Genomic DNA, 21,770 nt, shown 5'->3' with positions numbered 1-21,770 from the left:
TAGAGAATGTTCACACTACACTCTCACAGACAGAGGCAGAATCCCTAAACAAAACAATAACAGAAGAAGAAGTTAAGGAGACAATTAGATCTTTTCCCACTTCTAAAGCACCAGGCCCAGATGGCTTTTCATATGCATACTACAAAAAATTCTCCTCACTTCTCATCCCACACCTAACAAAACTCTTTAACTCATTCTTAGCAGGCAAACCAATACCACATACTATGTTAGCGTCATATATCACTCTCCTGCATAAAGAAGGCAAAGATCCAAACCTATGTAGTAGCTACAGGCCAATTGCTCTATTGAACTCAGATCTCAAAATTTTTACTAAACTCTTGGCAAATAGACTGGGACCTCTCATGCCCAAACTCATAGATTCAGACCAGGTGGGTTTCATCTATGGTAGGCAAGCGGGAGACAACACACGCAGAGCAATAGATTTAATAGATATAGCTAACAAAACACAAACTCCAACCCTGCTACTCAGCTTAGATGCTGAAAAAGCGTTTGACCGCCTGGACTGGAACTATATGTTTGAGCTTCTAGCACATCTAGGCATTGGGGGTTCCTTTCTTAAGGCCATCACAAACTTATATTCTGAACCCACTGCCACTTTAAAACTACCAGAGGCCTCTTCTGGCCAAATACACATTCGCAATGGTACCAGACAGGGATGCCCCCTGTCGCCTCTTCTTTATGTATTGAACCTCTAGCGGCAGCCATAAGAAACCATAGAGACATCACTGGTCTCAAAATCAAAGACCAAGAATATGTAATCTCACTTTTTGCGGATGATGTCCTTTTAACATTAACTAACCCTGTGATCTCCCTTTCTAATTTACACAATATAGTAAGCTCTCAGGATACAAACTAAATGTGGATAAATCAGAAGCATTGCCTCTCAATATCTCATCCCAAGTCAAAGAAGCTTTGATGTCCAAGTTTCATTATAAATGGAAAACTCACTCACTCAAATATTTAGGCATACAATTAACTAGAACTTACAGCCAACTCTACAACACTAACTTTCCCCCATTACTCAAACATATCAAGGCATCCCTCCACAAATGGAGCTCCTACACAATCTCCTGGTTGGGGCGTATCACAGCAATTAAAATGACAATTCTCCCTAAGCTATTATATCTCTTTGAGACTCTCCCTGTTGCGGTTCCAAAAACGACCCTCAAGGATCTCCAAGCATCTGTTTTTAAATTTATTTGGGGCAAGCGTAGACACAGAATAGCTAGAACAGTTATGATGGCTCCTAAAACACAAGGGGGCCTAGCAGTTCCCTGTTTAAAGGCATATTATGAGGCCTCTCACTTACGCCAGATATTAGGATGGACAACATATAATCCCACTAGCAAATGGGCACAAATTGAATCCCTTTGGATATCCCCAGTGCATCCCAACTCCCTTTTATGGGAAATAAAGGAAAAGGGGCAATCACTGATCTTATCCCCAATGCAGTTTACTCTGGCAATCTGGAAACAATGTAAAGCTAAATACCGTCTAGCTAATCCACATTCTAGACTTACACCTCTCCTGGCTAACCCATCTTTCACCCCTGGTATGTCAGAACGATTTAAACAACAATGGGGCACAAAAGGGCTGTTTAGAATACATGATTTCATAAACCCACTCACACATAAACAATGGACATTTGCAGAGATACAAGATAAATTCCATATTCTTCCCACCCAACATTTTGAATTTGCCCAGATCTCTCACTTTATTCAGACAACACTTCCCAAAGACCAGAATCCACCATACACCACACCCTTTGAGAAGCTATGCATAAAAGGGCTCCCCCAAAGAGCACTAATATCTACTTTATACAGCATCCTGAATGCATTACCAGAGGACCCCTTCCCTAAACATTCATATATGCTAAAATGGGAAGAGATCACCCCTACCACCCTTTCAATAGAGAATTGGGGTGAAATATGGGACAACGCCAGGAGAAATGTGACATGGGTTAGACAGAAGGAAAGCATATACAGTATAAATCCATGTATTTCTGGTATGATACACCTGTAAAACTCAACCACATGTTCCCAGGTACATCTCCTTTTTGCTGGAGAGGTTGCGGTCAGAAGGGTACTTTACAACATATTTTATGGTCATGCTCTAAAATTGTACCACTGTGGAAAACAATAGAAGAACTACTGTCATGTATTTTTTTAAGGAAAGTGAACTTAGATATTTACACAACACTAGTAGGTAAACCAATTCCCAGCCTTACCTATGCAGAACAACGACTTACAAATTACATACTAATGGCATCTAGACTAGCCATTACATCACAATGGAAGAACCCAAATGTAACTGTCCTCGGATCCTTGAAAGACTTTAAGAACATACCACTGGTACAAAAATAACTTTCTTTATTGGTAACATCATCAGGATAGGGAATCAGGAACAAAGATGATCAGTTTTATTAATATTGTTGCGATATATGTGCAGTAAGTGCGCATAGAATGCGGTAGAATGTGGTAGAAAGTGGTAGAACTAGGGGCAAACATACAAAAGAAGTATTCAGTATATTCTAACATATAATCAATAACATTGTCATTAGCAGCATTAATCAGTACACATAAACAAAGATAGCTCACCTATTTTCACCTCATAGGATCTTAAGGGCAGTTTCTTTACTCTGACATGCTCTCTGAAGATTCTGTCTCTAAGATGGCTGCTGGCTGTCTGGCTAGGTTCTAGAGCTCCCAGAGTGAGGCTGGGTTCTGATTGGACTAGACTGTCAGGTGACTAGAGTACTCAGATTGACCCTGTAATGACCTGTGCTTAGCTGGCTATATTAGCTGATGCTGCTGGCTGTTACTCTACACACAAATGAACTTTAACAGCAGGACTAACTTTTCTGCTTACAATACAACAGAGTATATAAAAATATATATTGTTCTGTACTGCAAATTTGCACTAAGTTGCTATAAACTTCTCTTACATTAACAGTCACAATGAATTATGCAGCTCAAATGTTAGGTTGGCTTGGGCGGGCAGCTACACTCCCACCAAATTACCTTTAATTTATGCATTCGTTGTTGAGTTGGTTTGCATAGATTAAGGGAATTTTACTTATTATTAGTATTCTCGATAAGAACAACCAGTTTTTGGATAGGATGATTAAGGGAATTTTACTTATTATTATTATTCTCAATAAGAACAACCAGTTTTTGATGAGTGGAGTAGTGAGACGTTCTCCTCTCTTACTTAATTTGGAATCTCCCATCTGTAATTTCACTCTTCTTACCAATCCGTCATTGTCTGGGTCTGGGTATGTCCTCTTCTTTGACGATCACTATGTCGTTTATTTGAACATTTCTCCTAGGAGTATGCCATTTTTGTCTGAGAGTGAGATTAGCTAGGTACTCCTTCCTCCATCTGTTCCAAAATTGTTCGGTCAGATATTGCACACGTCGCCATCTCTTTCTGGCATACAAATCTTCCTCGAGGAACTTGCCGGGTGGTGGCTGTATGGGAGTGGACTTTAGGTGAAGCAGATGATTTGGAGTCAGAGGATCTAAACTTGTTGGGTCATTGATATTATCAACTGTCAGTGGACGACTGTTCACAATGGACATAGCTTCATAAAATACAGTCCTCAGAGAAGCATCATCTATTCTTCCAGCACTCTGCTTTAGTACTGAACTCAGAACATTCCTTACGGTTCTTATCTGACGCTCCCAAACACCTGCCGTATGGCTTGCATCTGGAACATTCATGTGAAAGTCACATTGTCTCTCTGCCAGAAACATGGTTATCCTTTCTTTGTCTACTTCTTCTAAAGCCTTTCTCAACTCATTCCTAGCTCCAACAAAGTTAGAACCTTGGTCAGATCTGATTTCTCTTACGGTGCCTCTAATGGCTATGAAGCATCGAAGAGCATTGATGAACACATCAGTTGACATATTCTCCAACATCTCTATGTGGATTGCTCTGGAGCTTAGACACGTGAAAAGTAGACCATATCTTTTGTGCTCCTTACGATCTTGCTTGGTGTAGAATGGACCAAAACAATCCATGCCACAATAAGAGAAGGGAGGCGATGGTTCTACACGATCCATGGGTAAATTTGCCATTCTTTGGTCTTCTGTTGGCCTTCAAGTCTTCCGACACAGTACACACTGTTTTAAGTGTTTAGCTACAGTTTTACTGCCATTCACAATCCAGTAACCACCATCTCTCAAGTAGCTCAAGGTTAGACCTCTGCCTTGATGTGAGGACCTTGTGTGATGATGATCAATTATCAGGCTTGTAAGGGTAGAATCCTTGGGAAGAATCGCTGGATGCTTCACTCTGAAAGGTAAAGGTGCATTTTCCAATCTTCCTCCCACTCTTATTATACCATCCTGTAGGATAAGATTAAGTTGATGCAAAGGGTGGTTGTTGGGAATCCTTCCAGGTTCTTGACTGAGCATCTTTAATTCTTCTTTGTAAAATTTCTGATGAATGAGTTTTATAACTGTATCCTCAGCTCTCATTCTTTCTTCAACGTTCAAGGGTTCAAACTTCCTAGTTCGTCTTGCCAGACGCTGAATTCGAGCAACTACATTTACTACTGTAGTCCAATTGGAGAATCGTGATAGTCTTTCGAGCATATCATCCTGGCACTTGGTTGTTGTGTTTAAGGCTTGAATAACCTTCACTTCAGGATCACACATTGATATCTCTAGGCAATTTTTGTTGGGTACTATTTCCCTTTCCCATAGGAACTTTGGGCCTGTAAACCAATTTGAGTCCTTCATTTCTGAAACTTTAAGACCTCTTGAAGCATGATCAGCTGGGTTCCTTTCTGACTCAATGTAGTACCACCGGTCCAGATCAGTAATTTCTCTAATTCTTTGAACTCTGTTCGCCACAAAGACATGAAATCTTCGAGCTTCATTATTTATGTAGCCTAGAACCACCTGTGAATCTGTCCAAAAGTACTCTTCATCTACCTTTCTCAGGAACTTGCTCACTGAAGCAGAAACTACAGCAGCTGATAGTTCCAGTCTTGGTATTGTGAGAACATTGGTAGGTGCAACTCTGGTCTTGGCCATGACAAGGGAGCAATGTACCTTTTCATCTCTTATCACCCTGATGTAGGAACATTGGCCATAACCGTAACTACTAGCATCTGAGAAGTGATGCAGTTCAATTCTCTCATACTTTCCAAAATCGTGGGGTGCAAAGCACCTTGGTATTCTGACTCCGTGCAGATTTTGTAAATCCTTAATCCAACTCTCCCACCTTGGCCTCAGTTCTTCTGGCATAGAGTCATCCCAACCTAGCTTCTGTCTGCACAGCTCTTGGAGTATTCCTTTTCCTCTGAGGATTACTGGGGCTAAGAATCCTAATGGATCATACACAGAAGCTACCGTGGAGAGAATATTGCGTCTTGTTGCTGGTTTCTCTTCAATAGAGACCTTAAAGAAGAACTCATCATTTTCAACATCCCATCTCAGGCCAAGTGCATTCTGGACTGGAAGATCATCGTAGTTGAGGTCTACGTTTTCCATTGCTGATGCACGTTCGGATTCACGAATGGATTCCAACACTTCTCTGCTGTTTGAGATGAACTTGTGAAGGCGAAGATTTCCCTTTGCGCACAACTCTTGAGTTTCTTTCACTAATTTGATTGCTGAGTCAGCTGATTGCAGGCTTACAAGTCCATCGTCAACATAAAAGTTTTTCTTAATGAAGTTTGCTGCTGATGGATAGTTTCCTTCATTTTGATTGGCAAGGTGTTTCATACCGTAATTGGCACAACCTGGGGATGATGCTGCTCCAAACAGATGAACCTTCATGCGATATTCTACAGGCTCTGTATTAGTGTTTCCATTCTCCCACCATAGGAACCTCAGGAAATCTCTATCTTCCTCTTTCACATGAAACCTGTGGAACATCTTTTCAATGTCACACATGACAGCAATGGGGTATTTCCGAAATCTACTGAGAACACCAGACAGCAAATTTATGAGGTCTGGTCCCGTTAACAGATAATCGTTCAATGCAACACCATCATACCTTGCTGAGCAGTCAAACACCACTCTTATCTTGTCTGGTTTCTTCGAGTGATAGACACCTTGATGTGGAATGTACCAAACCTTCCCCGGGTCTGGTTGATGGTCGGCTCTTTCTGCATCTCCGTCTTGTATGATGCCTTCCATAAACTTGGAATAGTCGCCTTTGAACTTTGGCTCTCTTCCCAGCTTCCTCTCTAAACGTCTTAGTCGTACTAAGGCAAGATTCCTGTTGTATGGAAGGTCAGGGCGTTTTTTGAAAGGTAAGGGCATCTCTAGATGGCCTTGTTGGTTTTGCTGAATGCCTCCTTCCAAGATGTGTAGGAAAGTTATGTCTTCTTGAGATATACTCTTTTCCTTTGAGCTGGTGTCTGCAAAGTCGGACTCAAGAATCTTTATCACTGCAGCAGGACTTGGGGTTAGTGACGTCTTGACAGATATGCGATGACATAACCCGGTTACTTGTCTTGAGCTTGCAGCCTGTTGTGGTCCTCCAATAATGCTCCATCCCAAATCAGTTTTGATGGCATATGGTTCATCATCACCTCCTGTTATTATTTGTCGTGGCATCAGTGCTTTAGAACAGTCATAACCTATCAGGAGCCCCACACGGTACTTCTTCAGAGGGGGTATTTCATGAGAGATGACTGATAGGTGCTTCCACTTTTTGGCTGTTTCACAGGTAGGTATGTGTTCACGATCAAGGGGTATGAAGTCTCTTGTATAGACCGGAGGTAGATCTATGGTGACATCTGAGCAAAGTCCCTTGACTTTTACTCCTGTGACTCTTTGACTATCTTCCAATGAGTCTTTTCCCATAATCGTTGAGAGCTTAAGCTTCACTGGCTCCATTGCCACTTGCAATTTCTCACAGACCTCTTGGTCAATAAATGTGTTACTGCTTTGTGTGTCTAGTAATGCATAAGCAAGTACCTCCTTGCCTTCTGTTCCTGGAGATGAGATACACACTGGGATGATCATTGATGTATTCTTACTCTCCCTTTTGACCATACAGCAAGATAGTGTGGATATGATTTCTCCCTCAATGAGTGTACTGTGTGTTGAAGCTCTATCCCTTTTTGGGCGATCCTCATGTAATGGGTTTGGGTGACGTCCTTTACAAATGCCACAGGTGGCTCTTCTTTTACAGTCCTTGACACTGTGTCCCTTTCTTAGGCAACCAAAACAGAGTTGGTTATCCAGTATGAATCTTTTCTTCTCCTCTACCGACCTTTCCTTCATTTGTTGACATTTGTAGATGGAGTGGTTCTCTCCACAGAACATGCATTGAAGAGGTGTGTGACTCTCTGACCGTGCTTTCTCTCTATTCAGTACATCAATGACCTTAGGCTTACTCTCATTGGTATCATGGTCTTTAGTCATTGTATCGACTGCAAATGAAGTGACCTTTGCACGTTTTATTTCTCTCGTTGGCTTTCCTTCCAAAGGTTTCAGAATGTGGAGGGATGACACTGGATTACATGCTATACGTGCTTCTGAATTGACAAATGAAGAGAACTCTTCAAAACTGGGATACTCCTTTCCTTGGTCTAACTGTTTAGTTACATATCGATTCCATCTTGAGGTCACCCAATCAGGCAGCTTAAGTAACATTTTCTGATTTTCTTCACAGTCATTCAGTACTTGCAAACCCTTTATGTGAGGAATGGCGTTGCTACATGCTTGCAGGAAGTCACCATACTCTCTAAGCCTAACATACTCTTTAGGGCCTATCTTTGGCCAACTGTTAAGTCTTTCTCTGAAGGCTCGCTGTACTACAAAGGGATGACCATACCGTGTGTTTAGCTTCTCCCATGCTTGTTTCAAGGCTTCTTCATCCTTCCTGTAGAAGCTACCTTCAAGAGCACTCTTGGCTTCTCCACTAACATACTTCTGTAGGTAGAACAACTTGTCTGCGGGATTGGAGCAGCGACGTGCAATAAGTGCTTCAAAGCTTGTACTCCACTCTATGAACTTCAATGGGTCTCCTGAAAATACAGTTGGTTCAGGAGTTGGAAGTCTTGTAAGAACCATTGTCTCATGTATTGCTTGGGCAATAGCTGCAACATTTCCTTGGTCACTATGATGACTAGTGGGGATAGAAGGACAGGGATCTGTTCTCTCACTACACACTGACTTAGATTTCTTTCTGTTTTCCTCAGTGAGGATAGAAGGACAGGGATCTGTTCTCTTGGGAAGTACTGCTCTGGATCTATCACCATTTTCTTTTATTTCCTCTTCAGCATATACTTTAAGTTTAGCTTCTATGACCTCGATGTCTCTTTGGTTTTTCAACTTTTTTAATTGTTGACGTTGTGCTTCGATAACAGCTTCCATCTCAATCTCAGCTCTTTTAGCGGCAAGTTGTGCAGATGCTTCTACTCTTTTGGCTGAGGTACTGGTGCACTTAGATAAGTGGCTAGAATGTTTGCTAGAAGATGCTACTCTTGAAACTGTGGACCCATATACGGACTTTGCATAATCCCTTTTATAAAGCTCTAGTAGCCTTGTTCTCTCTGTCTCTGCGTCAAAGTCGTTTTCAATTGATCGTATTCTCATAAGCCCTAATAAATCTGCTGTTATTGCAGTACATCAGTGCTGTCCAACTGGCGGCCCGCAACCCCCCTCTGTGTGGCCCCCCACCTGTCTGGCTGCTTTGATGGCTTACCTTTGAGCAAGCATTAAATGGTATCAGTACTGAGATTAACTGGCCCCCTGCATGGTTCTCACCTCAGATTCAGGCTGTAATCCCTCTGTATTGTTTAAAAATGTAATCCCCTGTGTTTTTCACACCTTTTAATACCTGCATTGTTCACCCCCTGCAGTGTTCACACCTCAGGCTCAGGCTGTAATCACTCCCATTGTTCACTTCTTCACACCTCAGACATACAGTGGTGTGAAAAACTATTTGCCCCCTTCCTGATTTCTTATTCTTTTGCATGTTTGTCACACTTAAATGTTTCTGCTCATCAAAAACCGTTAACTATTAGTCAAAGATAACATAATTGAACACAAAATGCAGTTTTTAAATGAAGGTTTACGTTATTAAGGGAGAAAAAAAACTCCAAATCTACATGGCCCTGTGTGAAAAAGTGATTGCCCCCCTTGTTAAAAAATAACTTAACTGTGGTTTATCACATTGGAGTTCAATTTCTGTAGTCACCCCCAGGCCTGATTACTGCCACACCTGTTTCAATCAAGAAATCACTTAAATAGGAGCTACCTGACACAGAAAAGTAGACCAAAAGCACCTCAAAAGCTAGACATCATGCCAAGATCCAAAGAAATTCAGGAACAAATGAGAACAAAAGTAATTGAGATCTATCAGTCTGGTAAAGGTTATAAAGCCATTTCTAAAGCTTTGGGACTCCAGCGAACCACAGTGAGAGCCATTATCCACAAATGGCAAAAACATGGAACAGTGGTGAACCTTCCCAGGAGTGGCCGGCCGACCAAAATTACCCCAAGAGCGCAGAGACAACTCATCCGAGAGGCCACAAAAGACCCCAGGACAACATCTAAAGAACTGCAGGCCTCACTTGCCTCAATTAAGGTCAGTGTTCACGACTCCACCATAAGAAAGAGACTGGGCAAAAACGGCCTGCATGGCAGATTTCCAAGGCGCAAACCACTTTTAAGCAAAAAGAACATTAAGGCTCGTCTCAATTTTGCTAAAAAACATCTCAATGATTGCCAAGACTTTTGGGAAAATACCTTGTGGACCGACGAGACAAAAGTTGAACTTTTTGGAAGGTGCGTGTCCCGTTACATCTGGCGTAAAAGTAACACAGCATTTCAGAAAAAGAACATCATACCAACAGTAAAATATGGTGGTGGTAGTGTGATGGTCTGGGGTTGTTTTGCTGCTTCAGGACCTGGAAGGCTTGCTGTGATAGATGGAACCATGAATTCTACTGTCTACCAAAAAATCCTGAAGGAGAATGTCCGGCCATCTGTTCGTCAACTCAAGCTGAAGCAATCTTGGGTGCTGCAGCAGGACAATGACCCAAAACACACCAGCAAATCCACCTCTGAATGGCTGAAGAAAAACAAAATGAAGACTTTGGAGTGGCCTAGTCAAAGTCCTGACCTGAATCCTATTGAGATGTTGTGGCATGACCTTAAAAAGGCGGTTCATGCTAGAAAACCCTCAAATAAAGCTGAATTACAACAATTCTGCAAAGATGAGTGGGCCAAAATTCCTCCAGAGCGCTGTAAAAGACTCGTTGCAAGTTATCGCAAACGCTTGATTGCAGTTATTGCTGCTAAGGGTGGCCCAACCAGTTATTAGGTTCAGGGGGCAATTACTTTTTCACACAGGGCCATGTAGGTTTGGATTTTTTTTCTCCCTAAATAATAAAAACCCTCATTTAAAAACTGCATTTTGTGTTTACTTGTGTTATCTTTGACTAATAGTTAAATGTGTTTGATGATCAGAAATATTTTGTGTGACAAACATGCAAAAGAGTAAGAAATCACGAAGGGGGCAAATAGTTTTTCACACCACTGTAGGTACAGTAGGCAGAGTATGGCACATACAGCCAGCATAGGGCAGGTAGAGTATGGCACACACAGGCAGCATAGGTCAGGGAGGGTATGGCACACACAGGAAGGGTAGGGCAGGCAGAGTATGGCACACACAGGCAGGGTAGGGCAGGCAGAGTATGGCACACAGAGGCAGCATAGGGAAGGCAGAGTATGGCACACACAGGCAGGGTAGGGCAGGCAGAGTATGGCACACACAGGCAGGGTAGGACAGGCAGAGTATGGCACACACAGACAGCATAGGACAGGCAGAGTGCTGCCTGTGTGTGCCATACTCTGCTTGCCCTATGCTGCTTGTGGGAGGTGAACCTGGCAGGGGTTTGTTGTGGGAGTTTGTTAGCAGTTGTAAATAGCCATTAAATGGTTCCTAAGGTGTGTAATTATGTACTGGGGGTTGCTCTGCTATCCACAGGGGAGGAGGAGGCATATGGAATTTAAGGGTATATCTTAATATGACATAATTCTTTCACATATGAATGATGGTTGATATCCCCACAGTAAGGACCAAGCATTTGGGATTTTGCTGTGCTACCACCATTGTGATAAAATAGGTTTGGTTTGAAGTGGGTGTGGTTTTAAAAAGGGGAGTGGTCAAAACTGGCTTCCATTAGCGGCCCTCCACCATGTATGCTAGAGAAATTCCGGCCCTCGGCACCGTAGAAGTTGGACAGCACTGCAGTACATGTATCGATCTTCCTTTTAATGTCCTGGGAGGGTGCTGTGTAAGACCTTAGCTCCTCATATATTGTCTTCATATCTAACTCGTGTTTCTCTACAGCATCCATCATGTTGGATAATTCATCCTCTGCACACTCTTGTTTTAGCTTCATGCGAACCTCATTGGTGTGCGTTTTCCATTTTATGTACATTTGGTTGAATTTCCTTTCTCTGTGTGCAGCCTCTTGTTGCATATATTCTAGCATTTTTGGGGTAGGTCTTCTCTCACGAGATGACTGTCTCAACTGACTTATCTGCTCTGAGACTGCTTGAGACTCCCTAAGCTCAGCTTCTAATTTCTCTATGTTAGACAGGTACTCTTTTATGTCACAATTTATCCTTTCTATCTCTTCAGGATTTATCTCTGACTTTAAGGTTTCCCTCAACTCTAATACTTTCTGCTGTAGGGAATATCTCTCACTATTTAACACTTTACCGTCTATCAATGGCATTGAATCACTATAAACAGACATTTTGACCTGAAAGAGTTAAATATCAGTTAAACACAAAGGAATAAATAACTTTATTCAAATTCGCATAAAGTCCCTATAATGCAAATATCTCTGGATTCTCTCAAATTTCTTATTACCTTTTGTTCAATACCTCTTAATGTGTCAAAGTCAGCATATGACCATCAATAAGGAATAAACAGGAAACCCTGACCTTAATGTGAAGAGCAGGATACAGTGACTTGGCTTGCTGATTCAAATTAAGTGTCTCTCTATAGAAGTTAGGAATCACTCAGGATCAGTCTTTGCAGAAGTAGATGCAAGGTGAGGGACTTTGGCTTGCTTGCAGTTGCTTACAGGATGCTGACAGTCTGTGTCTTTACTTGCAGAGATAGTTACATAGTTACATAGTTACATAGGGTTGAAAAAAGACCTGTGTCCATCAAGTTCAACCCATCCAAGTAAATCCAGCACATCTAACCCACACCTACCAATCTATACACTCACATACATAAACTATAAATACAACCACTAGTACTAACTGTAGATATTAGTATCACAATAGCCTTGGATATTCTGATTGATCAAGAACTCATCCAGGCCCCTCTTAAAGGCATTAACAGAATCTGCCATTACCACATCACTAGGAAGGGCATTCCATAACCTCACTGCCCTCACCGTGAAAAACCACCTACGCTGCTTCAAATGGAAACTCCTTTCCTCTAATCTAAAGGGGTGACCTCTGGTGCGTTGATTGTTTTTATGGGAAAAAAGAACATCCCCCAACTGCCTATAATCCCCTCTAATGTACTTGTACAGAGTAATCATGTCCCCTCGCAAGCGCCTCTTTTCCAGAGAAAACAACCCCAACCTCGACAGTCTAACCTCATAGTTTAAATCTTCCATCCCCTTAACCAGTTTAGTTGCACGTCTCTGCACTCTCTCCAGCTCATTAATATCCTTCTTAAGGACTGGAGCCCAAAACTGCACTGCATACTCAAGGTGAGGCCTTACCAGGGACCTATAAAGGGGCAAAATTATGTTCTCATCCCTTGAGTCAATGCCCTTTTTTATACAAGACAGCACTTTATTTGCTTTAGTAGCCACAGAATGACACTGCCTGGAATTAGACAACTTGTTATCAACAAAAACCCCTAGATCCTTCTCCATTAAGGATACCCCCAACACACTACCATTCAGTAGATAGTTTGCGTTTATATTATTTCTACCAAAGTGCATAACTTTGCACTTATCAACATTGAACCTCATTTTCCAGTTTGCTGCCCAGTTCTCTAATTTTGTCAAATCGCTCTGCAAAGCGGCAGCATCCTGCATGGAACTTATAGTTTTGCACAATTTAGTGTCATCAGCAAAAATAGAAACAATACTGTCTATGCCCACCTCCAGGTCATTAATAAACAAGTTAAACAGCAAAGGACCAAGGACTGACCCCTGCGGTACTCCACTAACCACACTGGTCCAATTAGAAAATGTTCCATTTACAACCACTCTTTGTACTCTATCCTTCAGCCAGTTCTCTATCCAATTACAAATATTATGTTCTAGGCCAATATTCCTTAATTTGATCATTAACCTTCTGTGAGGTACTGTATCAAACGCTTTAGCAAAGTCCAAGTAGATGACATCAACTGCCATTCCAGCATCAAGGTTCCTACTCACCTCCTCATAAAAGGCAACTAAATTAGTCTGGCAAGATCTGTTACGCATAAAACCATGCTGGCACAAACTAATAGTATTGTGAACTGCAATGTATTCAAGTACCCTATCCCTTATTACCCCTTCCAAAAGTTTTCCTACTACTGATGTCAGACTAACAGGCCTATAGTTTTCAGGCTGAGAACGGGATCCCTTTTTAAATAACGGCACCACATTAGCAATCCGCCGTTCTCTTGGCACCATGCCAGACCTCAATGAATCCTGAAAAATTAAGTGAAGAGGTTTGGCAATCACAGCGCTCAGCTCATTTAATACCCTGGGATGAATCCCATCCGGCCCTGGACCTTTGTTTACATTTACATGTTCAAGTCTCTTTTGAATTTCCTCCCGAGTGACCCACGCGTCAGTAGCTAAATTACTAGAACTGGGCATATTACAAGGGAAGCCTTCATTATCTGGCTCCTCAGATGTATAGACAGATGAAAAATAAGAGTTCAAAATTTCAGCTTTTTCCCCGTTTTCATCAACCAACGTACCCCCCCGTGATAATAAAGTTCCCACCCCTTCTTGCTTCATTTTTTTACTATTCACATAATTAAAAAATAATTTTGGATTCTTTTTACTCCTAGCTGCAATATCCCTTTCCATCTCTATTTTAGCTTGCCTGATAGCTTTTTTGCATGCTTTATTTGCTTCCTTGTACCTGATGAAAGTTTCCGCTGTCCCAGCTAACTTGAATGCCCTAAAAGCACGTTTTTTCTTACCAACCTCGACAATAACACTTTTATTCAGCCATAAAGGTTTTGCTTTGCGATGCCTCTCCTTGCTTACTAGGGGGATATACTGTTGTGTATACCTACAAAGCAATGTTTTAAAGATGTTCCATTTTCCTTCTGTGTCTAACCCCATGAAAAGCCTTTCCCAGTTGACACATTGCAGAGATGCCCTTATACTGGCAAAGTCTGCACGTCTAAAATTGAGTGTTTTAGTTACTCCCTTATAGCGCTGTCTCTGCAGCATTATCTCAAAGGAGACCATGTTGTGATCACTGTTCCCCAAATGCTCACCCACACAAATGTTAGAGATAAGTTCATTATTATTAGAAATCACCAGGTCCAAAATAGCGTCATTCCTAGTGGGTTCTTGAACTGCCTGAAATAAAAAGTTGTCATTTAGCATATTTACAAACCTACTAGCTTTTTCTGACTTAGCCACCCCATTACTCCAGTCAATGTCCGGATAATTAAAGTCCCCCATAACAACAACTTGACCCAGTTTTGAAGCCTCCTCCATTTGCAACAATAGCTGGGCCTCATCCCCCTCATCTATACGGGGTGGTTTATAACATACACCAATGATCATTTTCTTTGTGACCTTCAGCCCTACTGAAATTTCTACCCAAAGAGATTCGACGTTTTCATTGGTAATGTCTTTATTACATGGCTTTAAGTCTGACTTTACGTAAAGACAAACCCCTCCACCCTTTTTAATCTCTCTGTCCCTCCTAAAAAGTGTATAACCATTTAAATTCACAGCCCAGTCGCATTTATCATCCCACCAGGTCTCAGTGATACCTATTAAATCATAATTTTCAATACATGCAATAGCTTGCAGCTCCCCTAATTTACCCGACAAGCTACGCGCATTAGCCAGCATGCAGCGGAGATTATTACTTCTCCCTCTGATGTTTACATTAGCTAAGGGAGAATTAGAGCTAAGGCAATTATGAGACTGCTTTCCTTGTAACGGAAGCTCCTTATCTGATAAACTATATGCCCCCCTCACTCCTCCCCCACAACCCTTTGCTAGTCCCCCTACCCCGTCTACACTAATTTTCCCATGGAATTCTAGCTCACCCACCCCCCCCTTGTCTAGTTTAAACACTCCTCCAACCTCTTAACCATTCTCTCCCCTAGCACAGCAGACCCCCTTCCATTGAGGTGCAATCCGTCAGGGCTGTATAGATTGTACCCCAAGGAAAAGTCAGCCCAGTGCTCTAGGAACCCAAACCCTTCCTTCCTACACCAAGACTTTAGCCACGCATTTAGCTCCCTAAGCTCCCGCTGTCTCCCTAAACTTGCACGTGGCACCGGCAGAATTTCCGAAAAAATGACATTGGAGGACCTTTGCCTAATCTTAGAGCCTAGATCCCTGAACTCACTCTTTAAAGTCCCCCACCTACCGTTCATTTTGTCGTTAGTACCGATATGTACCAAGACAGCCGGGTCATGCCCAGCCCCTCCCAATAATGTGTCAACCCGATCAACCACATGCCGAACCCTGGCACCAGGAAGACAGCAAACTGTCCGGTTGAAGCGATCCGCTCGACAGATTACCCTGTCCACTTTCCTAATGATCGAATCCCCTATAACCACCATCTGTTTAGGCCTAGCTCTGCTCTCCTCCCCATCACTACTAGTGAAACTGGTCTCCCGGCTGTTAGAGAGATCAGCCTCACCTAGAACCGCCAATCCAGAGTTCACACTCCCATCTTCTTCACACAATCTGGCAAATCTGTTGGGATGCGCAAACCCTGGATCAGCCTCCCTTTTCCTTTTCCCCACACTAGATTTTCTAACTGTCACCCAGCTTACTGCCCTATCATCCTTTTGCTGCTCCCCTCCCCCCCTACTATCTGACCCCACTAGTTCTTGTTCAGTTAACAAGAGACCCCTCTCAAGATTGTTGATTGAACGCAGTGTTGCGACGTGTTCCTCTAGGACTCTAACGCGAGCCTCTAAAGTGGCAATTCGCTCACATCCACAACAGAGGTATGCACTTTGGAACTGTTGTTCCACAACTGCATACATGTGGCAGGCTGTGCACTGTGTCAGACCTTCAATGTTGCTACCACTCATTCTCCCAGTTACAAGAACAGTTAAACAAAAATAGGTGTAAGGACTTGTAGTAAATACCTTGTTTTACCTTGTTTTTAACTCCCTTAGTGTTTAACTCCCTGAGTTTATAACTCCACTTACAGAGTCCCACTTAAAGAGCAAACACTTACAGAGCACCTACCACCAGAGCAAGCTCCACTGGACTGCCTGTGGTTCTATTTATGCAGTCTGTAAAGGTGAACTAATCAAACCCCACCCTCCTCAAGCTGAGGGTAATTACAAGGGAATGTAACCTGCTGTAAGCCTATGGATCCCACAAACTTTGTAAATTAGCTCCAAAAACAACAATTACTTATGAAAAAAAAATAAATAAATAAAACCCAACAGTAAAAAAACACAATGGTTTTGATAAAGTTAGTAAAGAATACTTATCCCTTTTTAGTTGCAGCTGTGAATGTCTGTGGCTTGCTTGAGTTACTTTCTGAATGCTGTCTGTGTCTTTACTAGCTGAGATGCAGCATTCAGGATTGTTGCTCTGCTTGTGTGCGATGTCTCTGGGTGAATTGCAGCACGTGGTTGTTTCACTCTGGGCATTAACATGCTTGTCGATATGTGCGCTCTCGCTGTGGCAATGCTCTGACTCTGAAGGCTGCAGGAGAGGCGTACATCTACTTGGGTGCAATACTGGGCTCTATTTGTACTTCTTCTGTGGTATTTTGTCAACTCTATGGCCACAGAAAAGGCAGGTTAGCTTTACAGTGCTGTTTAACTTTTTAGCGCACTGTCTCTTTAAGGGCTTGAAATTACACTCTGAGGCACACTTGATATGACTTCTGCTGTAGCTCTGATGAGGTGCGTCTTCTCGCCTCCTCAGAGGGTAATAGTTCTACTGTAACTGTCCTCGGATCCTTGAAAGACTTTAAGAACATACCACTGGTACAAAAATAACTTTCTTTATTGGTAACATCATCAGGATAGGGAATCAGGAACAAAGATGATCAGTTTTATTAATATTGTTGCGATATATGTGCAGTAAGTGCGCATAGAATGCGGTAGAATGTGGTAGAAAGTGGTAGAACTAGGGGCAAACATACAAAAGAAGTATTCAGTATATTCTAACATATAATCAATAACATTGTCATTAGCAGCATTAATCAGTACACATAAACAAAGATAGCTCACCTATTTTCGCCTCATAGGATCTTAAGGGCAGTTTCTTTACTCTGACATGCTCTCTGAAGATTCTGTCTCTAAGATGGCTGCTGGCTGTCTGGCTAGGTTCTAGAGCTCCCAGAGTGAGGCTGGGTTCTGATTGGACTAGACTGTCAGGTGACTAGAGTACTCAGATTGACCCTGTAATGACCTGTGCTTAGCTGGCTATATTAGCTGATGCTGCTGGCTGTTACTCTACACACAAATGAACTTTAACAGCAGGACTAACTTTTCTGCTTACAATACAACAGAGTATATAAAAATATATATTGTTCTGTACTGCAAATTTGCACTAAGTTGCTATAAACTTCTCTTACATTAACAGTCACAATGAATTATGCAGCTCAAATGTTAGGTTGGCTTGGGCGGGCAGCTACACCAAATCCCCCCAAACTAAACGATGTACTAAGGAAGGTAAAAGATATGAGGGAAATGGAATATATGACCGCCAATGTCAGAGGCACCCAAGAGAACTGGAAGAAGATATGGTCTAAATGGGATTATTACATAACTAACCCACTCGGAAGGGGAGACACCCGCCCGAGTCAGCAATTCTAAGCAACCTGATTTACAATAGACAATTCTATCTCTCCCCCCCAAAAAAGGTATGGGGTCTACATATATAATTTCTTGTTTTGCCTAAGGTATTAAGGCTTCCAAACTATGTTCTTATACTCTCCCACTATGTTAAACCAAAGATATACTGTATACCTAAGCACAGGCTTCACTAGCTAACGTCAACACAATTCCAAATATTAAATATCAACATGACTATAAGCTATTGTTACAAAATGTTTTGCTCCGTGAAATCCGCTACAATAAGCAATTGTTAAATACATGTTAAATATTGCTATTTCTGTATTTCTGTATGCCTGAAATAACCAATAAAAATTTCAAGTTACAAAAAAAATAATATGTTTAAGTTCCCCTTGAAAGAGTAACAATAATTTGTTTAACGTCCCTGAAAATGAAAATGTGTGTGTGTGAAAAATGTGCTCAACTTCCCCTTAAAAATGTGTCAAGGACAGGCTGTCACTGACTATTCCATTTTTTTTGTTTTTTTTATAATAAAACTCTAAAAACGTGAATAGTAAAAACCTCCATAGAACCCCCTGGTTCTCGGCAGCTTATTGTCAGTCTAAAAAAGTCACATAAAGTTTTATAATTTATCTTGAACATTCGTGTTTTTTTTTTTAAAAAAACTTAGGGATGCACCGAATACACGGTCCTGGCCGAACTGAATCCGAATCCTAAAAATCACTTAACTTTTTGTCACGTAAACACGGAAGTTGAAAACTTTTAACCCTTCTGTAACCCAATTGGCATATGCTCATTAGAACTGGGTTCCGTAGGGGGCGCATGCGCGTCATGGAACAGTGTGGACGTCCCTGATGTGAGCTCCGCGTGAAAGGGATAAAAGCAGCCTCTGTTTAAGCTTCTAACCCGCTCACAGACGCTCAGGGGACTGCACAACCGAGGGGTGACAATCGGAGCCATGGGGAAAAAAAGAATCAGAGACTCTACCTGTACTATATCCCCGTTTCTACAAACACCCGCGGCGTCAGACAAATTGAGGCGGATCCAAGATGGCGGCGGAGAACAAGAACCAGACTTCAGCTCCGCGACTAGTTCGCCATCACAGCCCCAAACGCCGGAGAGACACTCGGAAGCCTCCCCCCACCACTCGGAAGGTACCGATCACACTGACTCTGTGTGACCACAGATATACTTATAAAACAGCTTGCCGACTTGCGAGACTCTCTCTCAGCGGCAATAACCGAGTCAGTTAAAGCAGCAGTACAAGAGATCAGGGCAGACATCTTCTCACTAGGTCAACGAGTTGACCACTTGGAGACTGTCTCAGATAACATTATTGTTCGCCACAACACACTAGAGGATGACCTACTGACCATGAAGGAGGAAGTAACCTCTCTAAAAGCACACTGCGAGGACCTAGAGAATAGGAACCGCAGACAGAATTTAAGGATCAGAGGTATCCCCGAAAATGTACAGCCCAAAGATCTCAGACAATACCTCAGAACACTATTCTCAACATTATGTCCCGAATTGCCAGCGGAAGCATGGAGATTCGATCGGGCGCACAGAGCCCTAGGACCCAGAAGGCCTACTCAACAAACTCCCAGAGATGTTATTCTTTGCTGCCACTACTTCGAAAGCAAGGAGCAAGTACTGGCCCACACCAGGATGCTTCCCCATGTGGACTTCCAAGGAACTAAGCTACAGATATACAACAATATTTCTCCAATCACACTAGCCAAAAGGAGAGAACTGAAACAGGTAACACAGCATCTAAGGGCCCACAACATCAGCTACAGATGGGGGTTCCCCTTCAAACTGATCGCTACCAGCAACGGACAGCAACACACACTCATGGATCCTCAACAAGCCAAGAGATTTCTACTCGCCATAGGCCTACCACCGATACCACAGACGGAACCTGAGATACAGAAATCCCCAAGCAGACTGACTGCCGAATGGGAAAGAGTCGGCCCTAACCCACCGAGATCTCCACGGCGGCCATCTCCGACGCCCGGACCACCAACCTGACTGCATTACAAAACCATCCCCGCCGAAACAGCCACGGATAAACCTGCACCATAACGACTATGATAAATCCCGCTCGCGGGGCCCCACGATCTTGAACGACACACACCATGAAGCCTGGACGTTCCCACCGGCACCAGTACAACAATTTTAGTACCTCGCCTAAAGTGTCCGCAGTTACCAAACCAAGGGTAACATCTCTATAACTGATCTCCTACATCAGTCTATTTTTCCCCCTCTCCTTTGCTCCCACCGGGCCATCTGCCAGTGAACTTTTACTCCATTGTTCCCCCCCCTTCCTCTTTTCCCCTCTCTTCTCTCTCCTGCCTTCCCTTTCTCTCCCTATTTCTTTCACAACCAGGGGATACTGTAAGCATCAGAATATAGCACATAAGGCTATTGCAAATATAACTGCGTAATACCACAAAATGGTACCCCTAGGTCGCTGCCCACTATGGCACGCTCCCACCAAACCACTCACCAATGAATCCTTATTCAAATGCTTCCCTGCTCCCCATCTTCTCCCCTTTTTCTTCATTTCCTTCCTAACTAAATGGTATCGTAAATATCAAAGCACAGTTCTTAAAGTTATTGTTAACCTGTTTTTGAAATGTTATATACATATGCTATCAGATCACCGTACAAAGTTATCTCAACTCCTATTGATTGAAAAAGACCAAGCTAACACTATGTGGCTTTATAAACCCGCAACTGCATCTCATCCCTTCCCTCCTTTTTTAATTTTTCTCTTAGACATGTGGCATTGTAAACAACAAAGTATAGTTCTCAAGGTTACTGTTAACTTGTTATTGAAATGCTGCATGGACGAGCTACTGTACTATGATGTTAAATTACCTCAACCTCTAAGGCTTGAAAAAGACCAATCTAAAACAATATGGTGTTATCAACCCATAACCGATTTTAATCACAGTATAATGTACCAAATCTGTGTGTTAACTGACATTGCAGCCCTCCCAGCAGGAGGAAATATACATAAGACCCCAAAGCAATCACTTCAAAATTTACAAAATGACTAAGTTACTTTCTCTCAATGTCAAAGGACTGAACAGTCCCCGAAAACGCACCCTAGCTATAAAAGAGATCCAAAAACACGGGGCTCATATTGCAATGCTGCAAGAAACGCATTTCAAAGCCTCAGATAACAACCGATTACATATTTGAAATTACACGCAGAGCTACCAAGCATGCAATGACCAAAAGAAAGCTGGGGTCATAACCTTAATTCGAAAAGATTGCCCAATCTCTATAACTAAGCAAATTGCAGACCCTAGAGGCCACTACCTCCTGCTGCAAGGCACCTATGTCAGCATTCCTATCATACTTGTAAATGTATACCTCCCGAATGTAAAGCAACTTCATACACTGAGAAAGGTATTATCCAAACTAGCCAAAACAATGGCCCCCATAACTATTATAGGGGGAGACTTTAATATGGTACACTCAGATATACTTGATAGGGACAACCCCCCTAACTTTAAAGCCCGACTCACACACCAAGCTAAACAGTTTAGATCAATGCTGAGAGCCCACTCTTTGCTTGACATCTGGCATATTAAACATCCTAAGGAAAGGAGGTATACATTCTATTCTTCGCCCCACAAAATTTCTACTAGATTAGATTATTTCTTTGTTTCGCCCCAATGCCTGAAGCACCCTATAGAGTCCTCCATACAAGCCATCTCTTGCTCTGACCACGCCCCCATCACAGTATCTGTCTCATT

At 42.3% G+C, this 21,770-nt stretch overlaps 1 long non-coding RNA gene across 1 annotated transcript; it reads right to left on the bottom strand.

Annotated features, from left to right (window-relative positions):
* Positions 1–17,190: 17,190 nt before the first annotated feature.
* On the bottom strand, positions 17,191–17,832 carry LOC108645250. The gene is made up of 2 exons (XR_001923649.2): positions 17,434–17,832; positions 17,191–17,329 (listed from the first exon to the last, which is right to left on the bottom strand). It is a non-coding gene; the product is annotated as an uncharacterized LOC108645250 (long non-coding RNA).
* Positions 17,833–21,770: the final 3,938 nt, after the last annotated feature.

Source organism: Xenopus tropicalis, chromosome 1 (genome assembly GCF_000004195.4).
Source record: "Xenopus tropicalis strain Nigerian chromosome 1, UCB_Xtro_10.0, whole genome shotgun sequence".
NCBI lineage: Eukaryota > Metazoa > Chordata > Amphibia > Anura > Pipidae > Xenopus > Xenopus tropicalis.
The sequence above is the reverse complement of the archived record's forward strand: the minus strand, read 5'-3'. Positions and strand labels throughout refer to the sequence as shown.